This window comes from Nicotiana tabacum, chromosome 16 (assembly GCF_000715075.1).
Source record: "Nicotiana tabacum cultivar K326 chromosome 16, ASM71507v2, whole genome shotgun sequence".
Classification (NCBI taxonomy): Eukaryota; Viridiplantae; Streptophyta; class Magnoliopsida; order Solanales; family Solanaceae; genus Nicotiana; species Nicotiana tabacum.
In genome coordinates, this window is record NC_134095.1 from 139,943,196 (window position 1) to 139,958,877 (window position 15,682).

Genomic DNA, 15,682 nt, shown 5'->3' on the forward strand with positions numbered 1-15,682 from the left:
TACTGGGTTGTTTTGTCACTGTGTTGCTGGTTATTGTTGTTGCTGTTTGCTACTGCTCTGTTGATCCTCCTCTTCTTCTTCTATTGTCTATTACCAGGTACACTTTCGAATCACACTGTGATGTAGCTGTGAGATGTAAAAGTGAAAAGAAAATGCTCGAGTAGTGGAGTACTTAGTGCATCTGTAATTTAGTAGATAAATGATAAGTTGTATAGTCTATCTTTATAACCCAATGAAGAATGTGGGTTGTGGAGTTTGTATCTGATAAGGACTGTATTGGACCATTAATTTGCCTTTCTTAGTTGCAAATTTAGTAGTTTAATACCAACTTTAGTAGCATAGAATTAAAAAATCAAACTTCCAAGTTAACTGTGCTTTTCCCGAATAGTTAAGCATGCCCATTATTGTCAAGCTGTTTAGTTAAATAAGTGGAGTAAGATGAAGATAGCATGAGTTTGTTCTATTGAACCTGCCTGTTTAAACTTGTTAGTTTCACTAGATATGAAGGTTTTAATATTGTCAACAGTAGGTAGATAATGATTGTTGGCAGCCCATTTGCTCAAAAGTTGAAATATATTGGGTTTGGCTTCATCATGTAAAGTAATTGGCAATAGCCCGTGTATGTTAAATCAGACTCGAATCCGCTTCTGTGAGTCGAACGCTGAACTTGGACCGAATAACGCATGAAATCTGGGCGTAGGAAACAGGCTCGATCACAAGACCATCCTTAAAAATCATACCATAGAGTTAAGTAACAATTGGTTGGGACCTTCATTTTGTGTTTAGAGACGAACTTAATAGAAAAAATGTAGTCACTTTAGGATCGTCCTTTTAAAATAAACGAGATGAGCCTCGCCAAATAAAACGCACAGATTGCAGGGCCCTCACAAATGTATGTATTAATTACTTAGAACTCAGGATCGGCCGCTTAGCAAACCTCACGGCCTTTTCCCAAAATAACCACGCGTTAGTCTCTTTAGGTGCGTACTTTAAATAACATTACCTTCTTAAACCCGGGTGCACATTTATGTGACCCAAATCCAAATCTCAACGAAGGCGAAATGCGTCGCTAATCACGGGTACATTGATTGTGGCATGGTTCAAGATGCATTTCCACGACGTTGCAAATTCTTTTTTTAAATATAATGAATGAGACGAGCCTCGACAAACAAAAATACCCAAGCTGCGGGGCCCTCTATACGTGTTGGTAAAATTACTTAGACTTCGGGATGGTCCGTTTAGCAAAATTTCACGACCTTACCCAAAATAATGATACGCTAGTCGCTTTAGGCGCGCCTTTAATAATTTACTTTCTTAAACTCGGGTGCACATTTATGTGACCCAAATCTAAATCTCAACGGAGTCGAAATGTGTCGATAACCACGGGTACATTGATGTGACGTGGTTCGAGATACGTTCTCACAACGTTGCAATTCTCTGTTAAAATAATAATAATAATAATAATAATAATAATAATAATAATAATAATAATAATAATAATAATAATAATAATAATAATAATAATAATAATAATAAAAGCGGTAAAGAGTTAAAACTTGCACATGAGCTCATAATTGTATAAAATCAGATAAACAAGCCGAATATGACAGTTGAGCGACCGTGCTAGAACCACGGAACTCGGGAATGCCTAACACCTTCTCCCGGGTTAACAGAATTCCTTATCCGGATTTCTGGTTCGCGGACTGTAATACAGAGTCATTCTTTTCCTCGATTCGGGATTAAATTGGTGACTTGGGACACCCTAAATCTCCCAAGTGGCGACTCTGAAATAAATAAACAAATCCCATTTCGATTGTCCTTTAATTGGAAAAACTCCCTTTGCGCCCCTTGCGGGCGCGGGCAAAAAGGAGGTGTGACAGCTCTGGTGATTCTGCTGGGGACCGAACCCAGAATCTCTGGTTCAAGGTTCGAGAATTCGAGCTTGGAATAATTGTTATAATTGGCTTTGTTTATTATCTGATTTTTACATGTTTGGGCCTAATGTGCTAAATGCTGCTTTTACCGCTTTGATATTATCTGAATTGTATATAAACTGTGCCGAAACCCTTCTCTTCTTACCTCCGGGGATGTGCTTACTGGTTGAGACTCCCTATTCTGTTAGTGTCATACCCTGAAATAAGAAAGAGGTCGGACAAGTTACAAAGCCGGACGATCTCGCGGGTCCCCGGTACGTTGCTCCCTCCTCGACTCGAGTTGTCCGCTCGGGTACACAATCTTTAACAAATACATGGTTATAAACCTAGAATACTCAGCTTCATGTCGGATCCCTAGTAGGAACGTTTGTTTGCATCACGTGCATTTGACTTTGGAGGCTCAACACAGAGGTTGGGTCTGTCTAGGACAGGTGTACCAAAAATGAAAAAGACCATTCTAATGCATCTTACTTGCTACTTGTGCATTTATTTGCTTCGGACTTGCATGCTGACCGACTTTTGAATATTTTGAGGAAAAAGAAATAGCAGTATGAGGCTTAAAGAGAGTTAATCGCCTGTTTTGAAAAAACCAATGTCCAAATAGTGTTGAAACTCTGCCGAATTTTTGAAAAAAAAAAGTAAAAAGTCTGGTTTTCAAAAGAAGTTTGTTTTAGCGTCCCGAACTACACCGGTTTGATTCTCACATGGTGCGGGATACGTATGCAACCCTCATCGGGTCCAACCTCCCTTTTACAAAAATGTCAAAATATTTGTCATAAATAAGTCGGGTGACGCCATTCTTGCTTAAAATAAGCCGAATGTCCCCAAAAGGGCACCGGAAGGCTGTTTTCGCAAGAACAACCACCCTGAGTCATTTTTAAAATGGTTTGCGGGCACAGCCTTAAAATCTTCCTCTCGGAAGCGCTGAAAGGCCGTGTTTTCAACCGGGTCTTTTATTTCAATTTGGAAAAAAAGAAAAGAGTCAATAATAAATCGAGTAATGCCGTTTTTGGCAAAAATAGCCGAATGTTCCTGAAAGGGACGCCGGAAGGCTGACTTTGCATAAACGGCCCCTTTTAGGCATTTTTAGATTTTTGACCGGTTGACTCACCCAGCTTTAAAATCTTCGTTCTCGAAGTGCTGAAAAGCCGTGTTCGGAACCAGATCTTCCTTTTAATCTGTGGAAAATTAAGAAATAGTCAATTTGTTGAGTCAAATAAATTTTATTTCTTAATCACCTTAATAAATGTGCAGGATGAGCACGATGCAGAATGAACCTTTTTCAATAATGACTAAAATCCCTTTCGAGTTGCGGCTATTGTGGGATGATTTAGGTGGTAGGGGGCAAGATGAGGTCAAGAAATATCTAAAAGGTCTTACGGGTTTATTGGAAATCCAGCCTCGGGGGGATATCATAAGAGCTCTGGTCACCTGTTGGGACCCGGCACACAATGTGTTCCACTTCCCCGATTTTGAACTCACCCGGACCTTGGAGGAAATAGTCGGGTACATCGGAAATGCTGAAGTTCCGATAAGGCAAAAATACCTAGTTGCTCCAAGAGCTGTCACCGCGCATCGGTTTTTAGATTCATTAAAGATACCCAGGGCGGTCCATAACCCAGATTTGGCCGCGGGTTTTTGTAATCCGCGCTTCATATACGACAGATACGGTCATGTCGGAGGATTCAACAATCCGGGTAACAAGTTATGCAAAAAAAGTAGCCGTCAGAAATGGGATGAGCATAGACGAGTGGCTTTTATGATAACCTTTTTGGGCCTTTTGGTGTTTCCAAGGAAAGACGGAACATTGATTTGAAAATAGTCGGGGTCGTCAGTACCTTGCTCACTCAAGATGAAAGCACTCTTGCACCTATGATAGTATCTGATATCTTCCGAGCTCTCACAGCCTGCAAAGCCAGAGGGAAATTTTTCGAGGGGTGTAACTTGTTGCTAAAAATATGGATGACTGAGCATCTCTGCCACCGTTCCCAGCTCTTAAGTTATGGTTCCTCGAAGAAAACTTGCATAAAAGAGTTCTACACAAGAATCAAGGGGGTCAGTCCACCCGAGGGAGTTACAGTATGGACATCATTCTTTCGGACCCTCACCGCCAGTCAAATATAGTGGACGCTAGGATGGCTGCCCGTTGATGAGGTCATATATATGCCGGTAGCTAGGACCCACTTTCTATTAATGGGGCTCAAGAGCATTCAGCCCTACGCGCCATATCGGGTTTTGAGACAACTCGGGAGATGCCAAACAGTGCCACAGGAGGAAGATCTTAGTGCTTAAGTAATTGAGATTAGCCCTGACGGACAGTTTCCTAAAGTAAGAGTCCGTCAGATCTGGAGTGAATGCCAATATTTAAAAGCAGATACTTGCGTGCAGGATCGAGCAAAAGGCGAAGTGGCGCCAGGATATCTTGCTTGGTACAAGAGAGAACTTGAGCACGAAAGGCCGGCTAAAAGACCCCATCTCCAGGAGTTCGTCAACGCGTCGCAAGAACAGTGGGATTGGTTGGCTAAAGAACACGAGTACAGGATGACAATAGGCAAGTTGGAGAAGCAAGTTATGGATTTGAAATTTGAGAAAGATTTGCATATCGCTGCAGATGAGGGAGAAAGGAGAAAACTAGCTCAGGAAAACGAGGTCCTCAAAACTCAAATCCAAAAAATGAAAATAGCTGCCAGAAGCCAGGAGAGAAGTCGGGCTGATAAAAGGCTCATAAACGGTCTGAAGAAGAAAGTCCTCGAATATCAAGAAGACCTGGAAAAATCTAAAGTTGGTCTAGCGAGAATCCAGGTGAAATGGATAAAGAAGACAGAAGAGCAAGTATGGTTCACGCAACAAATGAAGAGGGACTACGAAGAGCGGATCTTCAGACAAGCCCGAGATGCCAGAACAGATAGGAAGTGCTACTATGATCTGATGGCCCAAATGAAGAAACAGATGAATGAGTTTCAGGATCAACTCTTTTACAACGCTCACGTGTTGGGGACACGGAATCAACAAATAGGGCGATTGCTTATGGAGAGGGACAAAATCAAGGGAAGAATCGACGATATCGGGCACTACATCACCATAAAGTGCCTAGCTTGTGAGGATATGTCCCGTACCTTCTTTGCTTCAATAATGATTTATGTCCACCAGATCATGGAAGATTTGAAAGATCTGCAAAGGGGCCTTGCACCAAAGCCCGCGGCGAGGCCGAACGACGCCCCACGGGCGCCAAAATTCAAAACTTTGAAACATTCATAGTTTGAGTCTGTATTTTCCTTATCTTCAGAGTCTATTGTCCGTTGGAGTTTGTATTTCCCTTTTGCATAGAGTCTGTAGTCTGTATCAAGCCTGTCAGTTTCCTTTGAAAAATGTTTTGCCTTGTAATAAAATGTTTTGCTAGTGAAGATTGAAAAATCCAAAAATGGTGTCTTTATTTTCCGCACTCGTGGCAGAACTACGCACGGTCTGATTCATGCGGGGACATGATACGTAGGCAATATCTATAGGATTCGACCACCACTAAAAAAAAGAAAAAAAAAAGGGAAAATGAAAATAAATAAAGAAGGATAGAATAAATGAAGCTTAAAAAGGGGCACAATTATGAGAGGCCGGAATGGCGCACGCAACCGAAGCAAATGCATGATAGAAATGGTTAATTGCCTAGGTGCATTGCATCCCAACGTGTAATTGCATATGTGTTAAAACTCTAAAAACTAACAAGTTTGTTGATTTCCAGAGAATTCAAGTAGTTAGTTTATTTAGAGGATACTGGCACATTATCATTACCAAACCAGATCAAAGGGACCAATACCAGAAATCATGTCTATCCTAGATGTCGACACTAGTGTTGAGGTAGAGGAGTTTTACGTCTATAAAATGAAATAGGAGATGCTCAAGCTTAAGCAACAGATGGCCGAAATGTACCAGGCTTGGTCCAAAGGGCAATCACCGCCAGCTTACCCAGCCAATCCAGCTTTTACCCCACCATTAGCTCAGTCTCAGGATCATCCCGCCACCGATCCAGGCTTTCCCATTTATCAACACTACCATGGCACTACTTCTCATACGCCACAAGCTCCACCACCAAAATCAATTCCATACCCTCCTCCGCCAATCACCCCTGTCTTTGTGGCATCTCCACCAACTGCACTCCATAAATCCCCGAGTGAACATGTGTTCCAAACGCAGGACAACCAGTATTATCCCCCGGAGCTTACCTTCAAAGCACCTGAAGCCTATCCACAGGATCCACATTCTGACCTACCAGAGAAAGCAGAAAAACCGGCCAGAAATCCTGAACAGGAAGAGATGTTCAGAAAAATGAAAAGCATAGAACAATCCTTCAGGGATATGATAGGGTTAGGAGGTCAGGTGAGTGTAGCTTACAAAGACCTGTGTTTGTTCCCAAATATACAACTACCGGTAGGGTTCAAAATGCCCAAATTCGACTTGTACAACGGACACGGTGATCCGATGGCTCATTTGAGAGGTTTTTGCAGTAAAATGAGGGGAGCCGGAGGAAAGGAATTGATAATGGCTTACTTCAGTCAGAGTTTGAGCGGAGCAGCATTGGAGTGGTACACCCGCCAAGATCACGGAAGATGGTATACATGGGATGATCTGGCACAAGCATTCGCTTGTCACTTTCAGTATAATCTTGAGATCATTCCAGACCGACTATCTTTGACCAAACTAGAGAAGAAGCACAGTGAAAGCTTTAGAGAATATGGTTTTTGGTGGAGGGAGCAAGCAGCAAGGGTAGATCCCTTAATGAAAGAAAGCGAGATGGTTGATTACTTTTTGCAGGCTTTGGAGCCGACCTACTTTGGTCATCTTGTGTCCGCAATTGGCAAATCTTTTAATGAGGTTGTAAAAATGGGAGGCATGATCGAGGAGGGGCTTAAGTCCAACAAGATCATGAGTTATTCAGTGATTAAGGCAACCACCCAGGCCATTCAAAGCGGCACTTGGGGTGTGCTCGGGAAAAAGAAGAAAGAAGATGTCACGACTGTTGAGTCCGGAGCCTGGTTCGGATCCAGAGGCCCGTCACCCTACTTTAATCAACCACGACCCTACCACCAAAATTACCCCCATACTCCATATAGCCCTCCACAACATTACTACCCACCGCCAGATCCCCATTTTTCCGTCCATCATGCACAAACCTATACCCAAACTCCGGCACACGCGCCATGGCGTGCGCCAGCTCCACAAAATCCATACTCAGCTCCACAAAACACATATCCACCCCCAAGGGCCTACAGAAATCCCCCCGGGACAGGTTTCCGACCAAACCCAGCCCTCAAGAATGAGAGGTCACAGAAGCAAAAGACTTTCACTCCACTAGGGGAATCATATACCAGTCTTTTCCACAGATTGAGGCAATTGGGCATGTTGAATCCAATTGAGACTAAAATGCCAAATCCTCCCCCTAGAAATCTTGACCACTCGGTGAGTTCTGAGTACTATTCAGGGGTCCCTGGGCATGATACAAAGAAGTGTTGGAAACTAAAAACAGATGTACAAGAGCTTATCGATACTCATCGGATCGAGGTTCAAGCCCCAGAAGCACCAAATATTAATCAGAATCCACTGCCATCTCACCATGAGACACACATGATTGAGTTGATACACAAAGAGGGGGAGCCCAGGAAGCCCTCATAGACGGTAATGATGATCCGTTCCAGCGAAACTAGCTCAAAGGAAAAAGTAACTAGTAGGAAATCAGTGGTCCAGTTGAAAGGGGTATATGATGAGCCAGCTGTGGTAGCCGAGAGAGGGCCGTCGAGCCTTGTTGCAGTGAAACCCGAAAGCTAAAGTGGTAGTGCCAGGGGTTGCAAGTAAACTTGTTGTGGTCGTGAAGGGTGCTCGTACAGAGCCTGTTATTATAAAATCGGTAACTTAGCTTCCAGTGATCAACGGCAAGGCTGTTCCTTGGAATTATGAATGGGTGACGGTGATTTACAAAGGGAAAGAAGTCAAAGGAGAAGTGTGTAAAGCCCAAGGTCTAACTCGTTCGGGAAGGTGTTTTGCTCCCGTAGAGTTAAGAAGGGCCGATCCAGTAGCAACAAAGAATCCAGTTACCGAGGAAGAGGTGGAAGAATTTTTAAAGAAAATAAAGGCACAAGATTACTCCATTGTGGAGCAGTTAAGGAAGACCCCGGCACAGATCTCATTGTTATCCTTGTTGATCCATTCAGATGAGCACCACAGGGTATTGATGAGAATTCTGAACGAAGCCCATGTTCCGGATAAGATCTCTGTGAACCATCTGGAGAAAATAGCAAACAAGATTTTCGAGGTCAACAGGGTCACTTTTTCAGACGATGAGTTGCCCGTGGAGGGTACAGAACATAATAGAGCCCTCTATTTGACTGTGAAGTGTGAAGACTCGGTAGTCACTCGAGTACTAATTGATAATGGTTCCAGTGCCAATATCTGTCCTCTGACCACCTTAAACAAACTGAAGGTCGATGGTGACAGAATTCACAAGAACAACATCTATGTTCGAGGGTTTGATGGGGGTGGTACAGACTCAGTGGGTGACATCATACTTGAATTAACAATTGGTTCGGTCGAGTTCACCATGGAGTTTCAAGTGTTAGACGTGGCAGTGTCATATAATCTTCTGTTGGGGCGATCCTGGATCCACGCCGCCAAAGAAATGCCTTCTACATTACATCAGATGGTCAAATTCGAGTGGGATAGGCAAGAGATTGTAGTACATGGGGAAGACAATACAAGCGCCGTAAGTGATGCCATTGTACCCTTCATAGAGACTGACGATGACAAGGGGTCGTGGGTTTACCAAGTTTTTGATACAGTTTCAGTGGACAAAGTTCCCGAGGGTGAAAGTATCCCACTTCCCAAAATAGCAACTGCAACTGTCATGGTAGCCTCGGAGATGTTGAAAAAACGGGTTTGTGCCAGGTAAAGGTTTAGGGGCTAATCTTCAGGGTGTTGTTCAACTGGTTTCTTTGCCCAAAAATCTAGATACCTTTGGGATGGGGTTCAAGCCTATAGTGGCGGATGTGAGGCAGGCCCGCAAGTTGAAGAAAAGAGTCTGGGTCCTTCTCAAGCCAATCCCGCGCCTGTCCAGATCTTTTGTCAGGCCGGGCATCAAAAAGCAATTGTTGTCCAAGGTTATAGGGCCATTGATTGGTGCAGATGGAGACTTAAATGAGGGCTTTGAAAGATTGTTCACCGAAATCAACATGGTAGAAGTTGGGGAAGGGTCCAGCAAGGCGGATGTGTAGTTTGTGGGGCCAAAGGCAAAAATCAACAATTGGATGGCTACTCATTTTCCCATTCGGAGGGAGTCTTGGTAGTTGGCTCTGATTTTCCTTCCTATTTTCTGGATTATTCCAGGGTTGTAGTCCAGATTCCTTTTATTTTTGTTGTGTTCATCAAAGTGTGAAACCTTGTTATCTCGTAATTCAATAAAATAAAAAAGTTTCTTCTTCATTCCTTATTTATTTTAATTTTGTTTTCTTCTTTTCTTTTCTGTACAGTTCTCTTATACTGGGCTTAATGACATGGCGTGTATAAGGAATTCTCAGCCCAGTCTTAAAAATCAATCTTATTCCGGAATGATAGTTCAAGAAGTAGATTGCGATTACGAATCAGAATATGATGATGAGGATGAAGCCTTCGAAGAAATTAGTAAGGAGTTAATTCACTTCGAAGGAAAACCCAAACCCAATTTGAATGACACAGAAGCCGTCAATTTAGGGGACACAGACAACGTCCGAGAGACTAAAATAAGTGTCCATCTCGAGCCAAAAATCCGGGAGGAGTTAATCAAAGCACTCATTGAGTACAAAGATATTTTTGCGTGGTCATATGATGACATGCCAGGTTTAAGCACTGATTTAGTGGTCCACAAATTGCCCACTGATCCAGCGTTCCCACCCATCAAGCAAAAGTTGAGGAAATTCAAAACTGATATGAGTGTGAAGATTAAAGAAGAAGTTACCAAGCAGTTGGATGCAAAGGTTATTCGGGTAACTCGATATCCTGTCTGGTTGGCTAATGTTGTGCCTGTACCGAAGAAGGACAGCAAGATCAGAGTATGCGTCGATTACCGCAATCTCAACAAAACAAGTCCGAAAGATAACTTCCCACTACCCAATATCCACATTCTGATTGACAATTGTGCCAAGCACGAGATTGGATCTTTTGTGGATTGCTATGCCGGGTATCATCATATTCTGATGGATGAAGAAGATGCAGAAAACACGGCATTCATCACGCCCTGGGGAACTTATTGCTACCGGGTAATGCCATTTGGTTTGAAGAATGCTGGGGCAACTTATATGAGGGCAATGACTACTGTGTTTCATGATATGATACACAAGGAGATTGAGGTATACGTAGATGATGTGATCATAAAATCAAAGCATCAGGCCGACCACGTCGGGGATTTGAGGAAATTCTTCCAGAGTCTTTGTAGGTACAACCTCAAGCTTAACCCCGCCAAGTGTGCATTTGGTGTTCCATCTGGAAAACTGTTGGGATTCATAGTCAGCCGGCGAGGCATCGAGTTGGACCCATCAAAGATCAAAGCCATACAAGATTTGCCTTCTCCGAGGAACAAGACTGAAGTGATGAGTCTGTTAGGAAGGCTGAACTACATCAGCAGGTTTATTGCTCAGCTCACGACAACTTGTGAGCCTATTTTCAAGTTGTTGAGGAAGGACGATGCGATCAAGTGGACTGATGAGTGTCAAGAAGCGTTTGATAAGATAAAAGGTTACTTGACAAACCCACCTGTGTTGGTTCTGCCAGGGCCAGGGAGACCTTTGATTCTTTACTTGACAGTCTTGGAAAATTCATTTGGTTGTGTACTGGGGCAGCATGACGTCACCGGTAGGAAGGAACAAGCCGTCTATTATCTTAGCAAGAAGTTCACAGCTTATGAGGTTAAGTACACTCACCTGGAAAGGACATGTTGTGGCCTAACTTGGGTAGCACAGAAGTTGAAACATTATTTGTCATCCTACACTACCTACCTCATTTCGCGTTTGGATCCGTTGAAGTATATCTTTCAAAAGCCTATGCCGACAGGAAGACTTGCAAAATGGTAGATTTTGCTCACAGAGTTTGACATAATCTATGTGACTCGGATTGCAATGAAAGCCCAAGCATTGGCCGATCATTTGGCCGAGAACCCGGTCGATGAAGAGTATGAGCCACTGAGGACTTATTCTCCTAATGAAGAGGTGATGCACATTGATGAACTAGAACAGGCCGAAAAACCAAGCTGGAGACTTTTCTTTGATGGGGCTGCTAATATGAAAGGAGTCGGAATAGGAGTTGTGCTTATTTCTGAAACAGGGCATCACTATCCTGTTACAGCTCAGCTTCGGTTTTATTGCACCAACAATATGGCTAAATATGAGGCATGCATTTTGGGTTTAAGGCTAGCTGCAGACATGGATGTCCAGGAAGTCTTGGTCCTGGGAGACTCGGACCTTCTGGTACATCAAATTCAAGGAGAATGAGAAATGCGAGATCTGAAGCTCATACCATACCGACAATGCTTGCATGATCTTTATCAACGGTTTAGATCAGTGGAGTTCAGGCACATTCCAAGGGTCCATAATGAGGTCGCCGATGCTTTGGCTACCCTAGCATCAATACTGCACCATCCAGACAAAGCTTATGTCGATCATTTGCATATTCAAGTCCGAGATCGGCATGCTTATTGTAACGTGATTGAAAAAGAACTAGATAGCGAACCATGGTTCCATGATATCACGGAATACATCAGAATAGGGATATACCTAGTGCAAGCCACGGGGGATCAAAAGAGAACAATTCGATGGTTGGCAAGTGGATTTTTCTTGAGTGGAGGAGTTATATATAAAAGAACACCAGACCTGGGATTGTTAAGATGCATAGATGCTAGACAGGCTATGGCTGTCATGTCCGAAGTACATTCAGGAGTCTGCGGACCACATATGAGCGGATATGTGCTGGCGAAGAAAATTCTCCGAGCAGGTTATTATTGGCTCACCATGGAGCGAGATTGTATTAGTTTTGTGCGCAAATGTCATCAGTGCCAGATACACGGAGATTTGATTCATTCTCCGCCATCAGAATTACACACAATGTCGGCACCATGGCCCTTCGTCGCTTGGGGCATGGATATCATTGGACCAATTGAGCCAGCAGCATCCAACGAGCATAGGTTCATTCTGGTAGCCATTGATTATTTCACCAAATGGGTTGGGGCCAAAACTTTCAAGTCTGTGACCAAGAAAGCAGTGCTCGATTTTGTTCACTCAAATATCATCTGTCGATTTGGAATCCCAAAGGTGATCATCACGGATAATGGTGCTAATCTTAACAGCAATTTGATGAAAGAGGTATGTCAACAGTTTAAGATTACACACCGCAATTCCACCCCATATCGTCCCAAGGAGAATAGAGCAGTTGAGGCAGCCAACAAAAACATAAAGAAGATACTTCGGAAAATGGTAGAAGGTTCGAGGCAATGACACGAAAAATTACCATTTGCATTGCTGGGTTATCGCACTACTGTCCGTACTTCAGTAGGAGCAACTCCTTATTTGTTGGTATATGGAACTGAAGCCGTAATACCTGCGGAAGTTGAAATCTCGTCCCTTCGGATTGTCGCTGAAGCTGAGATTGATGATGATGAGTGGGTCAAAAATCATCTGGAGCAGTTGAACTTGATTGACGAAAAAAGGTTGGCAGTTGTGTGTCATGGCCAGTTATATCAAAAGAGAATGTCAAGAGCGTACAACAAAAAGGTGCGTCCCCGGAAATTTGAAGTGGGTCAGCAAGTGCTGAAACGTATCCTTCCACATCAGGATGAGGCAAAAGGCAAGTTCGCCCCGAATTGGCAAGGGTCATTCATTGTAACCAGAGTGTTGTCCAATGGTGCTTTATGTTTTACAGATGTTGAAGGAAAATGCATCGACATGGCTATCAATTCTGACGCAGTTAAGAGGTATTATGTATGATTTCTTTTAATTGTAATTGTTGTTTGTTTGCATTTGGCATGGTATCGGAGAATGAAATGACGGAGGCAATTTGTTCTTCCATCCAAACACTTTAACCTTTGCTTTCCCTTTTGAGCCTTATTTATTCTTTCATACCCCTCTTTTGGAATCAGTAATGAAAATGAAAAAGGGAGGAAAGAAAAATAATGATAATAAAGACAAAAGAAAAGTCACAAGAAAAACAAAGGAATTGGGAACTACGTTTGACCTGATTCCTCAAAAGGGATACGTAGGCACCTCACAGCTCGGTCATAGTGTAATAAGAATCAAAAATCCCCAAGCAAGAAAAACTGGGACAGAAGTTGTGTTTATAATTTGGGGAAAGAAAGTTGATTCCAAGAGTTGTAATGTTTTACCCATCGAAAATTATTTTAAATTTTTCTTTAGCCATACACCAGAAACCCATATTGATGTCCAAAAGACCTCCCAATCAGTATCTGAGAAGTGCCAAGTCGGGCAAATGGAAGTCTGGAATAACACTCTGGCCCCCAGCAGAAAAGAAATGAAATGAGAGAATCCCTAGCAGAAAGGAAATGAAATGAGAGAATCTTATCAGTAACACCCCAATCCCCAGCTGAAAAGAAATAAAATGAGAGAGTCTTATTGGTGAAAACCTTCACGGGCACCATAAGGCGACGGAAGTTGAGAGAAATAAAATGAGAGAGTCTTATCGGTGAAAACCTTCACAGGCACCGTAAGGCGACGAGAGTTGAGAGAAACGAGAGAGTCTTATTAGTGAAAACCCCTCGAAGGGCACTACAAGACGACAAGGAATTGAAAGTGGACAAACGAGGTAAGGTTGACAGAAATGATCTGTCGAGGCATCAAGCAGAACAAAATGTTGATTCGGCAAAAGAGTTGGGTAGCGGGACCTTTTGAAATGCAAAGTAAGCCCATCAGAAAGATTGAGTTATATAATAGACTGGGTTGATTAATCCGAAATGCATGACATGATCATTGAGATCGTTTATACCATTCAGATAAGTCCTTTTCCTTTTTCTCTTCAAACAATTGTTCAAAAAGAATTTTCTTTTCGTCTTTGGAAGTTACCATCTTTCATTTCTTTTGGTTAAAGATTTTTTTTATAGTAGTTTGTCTTTAAGAAGGATTTTCAAAGCCAACTACCAGTCGCCAACATGGGGCAAGGTAAATGGGGATAAGACAGGCCGAAGATAATGTGATGGGACAAGAAAGACGTCATTATAAGACCAAATGACGGATTGCTCTAAGATGTCGAGGAAAGTATGGAGTAAAAGTGGAAAACAACGGTTGAGAAGTTGGCAAATAACAGAAGCATCAAGAAGGTCGAAAGTTATCGGCCAAGTTTCAAGATGGTCGAACAACGCAGAGCGTGGGAAAAAGAAAAAGGGAAAACCATCCCCAGCAGGAACGTCCCCCACGTTTTAAAACTAACAAATTTTCTTTGATTTGAAGCATGGACAGAAATGTTGTTGATGATGGAAAGACATGCCACAAGAAAGATTGTCAAACTGGGGCAGAAAATTTTCTTTTATTTCGAAAATTTTCTGGAAGTCTAACACAAGTTTGTTGAAAAGCGGTATCCCCAACAGTTTTCGGGAGAAGGCAAAACAAGTTTTAAAGAAATCAATGTCAGAGGGGAAGATAACACAAGTCTTAAGGGAAGTAGTTTTAGAGGAAGGAAAACATCAGCTTTAAGGGAAGTAGTCTTTGAAGGAGGAGAATAACATATTTTTGAATGAAACACCAGTTTTGAGGGAAGCAGTTCTGAAAGAAGATTATTCAAGTTAGAAGGAAAATGGTTCAGGAGGCAGTAAGGAACAACGGCAATAGAACGTATTTTTAAGTAGTAGTTGAAGTCAGGAGCCCGCCTGGAGAATGAAGGTGTTATATTAGTTGAAGTCAGGAGCCCGCCTGGAGAATAGAGGTGTTATATTAGTTAAAGTCAGGAGCCCGCCTGGAGAATGGAGGTGTTATATCTTTAAGTTGTAGTAGAAGTCAGGAGCCCGCCTGGAGAATGGAGGTGTTATATTAGTTGAAGTCAGGAGTCCGCCTGGAGAATGGAGGTGTTATATCTTTAAGTTGTAATAAAAGTCAGGAGTCCGCCTGGAGAATGGAGGTGTTATATTAGTTGAAGTCAGGAGCCCGCCTGGAGAATGGAGGTGTTATATTTTAAGAAGTTGTTGAAGTCAGGAGCCCGCCTGGAGAATAGAGGTGTTATATTTTTAAGTCGTCATTGAAGTCAGGAGCCCGCCTGGAGAATGGAGGCTGTATTATCTTTTTAAGTCAAGTTGGAGTCAGGAGCTCGCCTGTAGAACAGATGACTACACTCAATTTCAAGTCAGAAGTCAGTAAAGCGGAGGGTTACAACAAAATATCCCCAGCATAAATTCCGCTGTAGAGATCAGAAGGAAGACTACGAGAGCAAGTTTAAAGATAGATAAGATGTTGTAATCCCTAGTTTAGTCAAGCTTCTTGTTTGCTTTCAGCACGGTGTAATAAGGAGGTCGGAAAGCAGTAGTAACAACATGCAGCAGTAGTAACAGCAAAATTGCAGTCCCGTGGTAGCCCCAGCTACCAAAACTTCCCGAACTACATTAACCTGATTCCCTTTTAGCCAGGGATATGTAGGAAACCTTTGAAGCAAAGGTTCGGTTAAATCTTTCAAAAAATGTTTCACACGGAGTAGTCCAATGGGCAAAAATCACTAGTATCCGCTCACTTTATCTTTGCATGAAA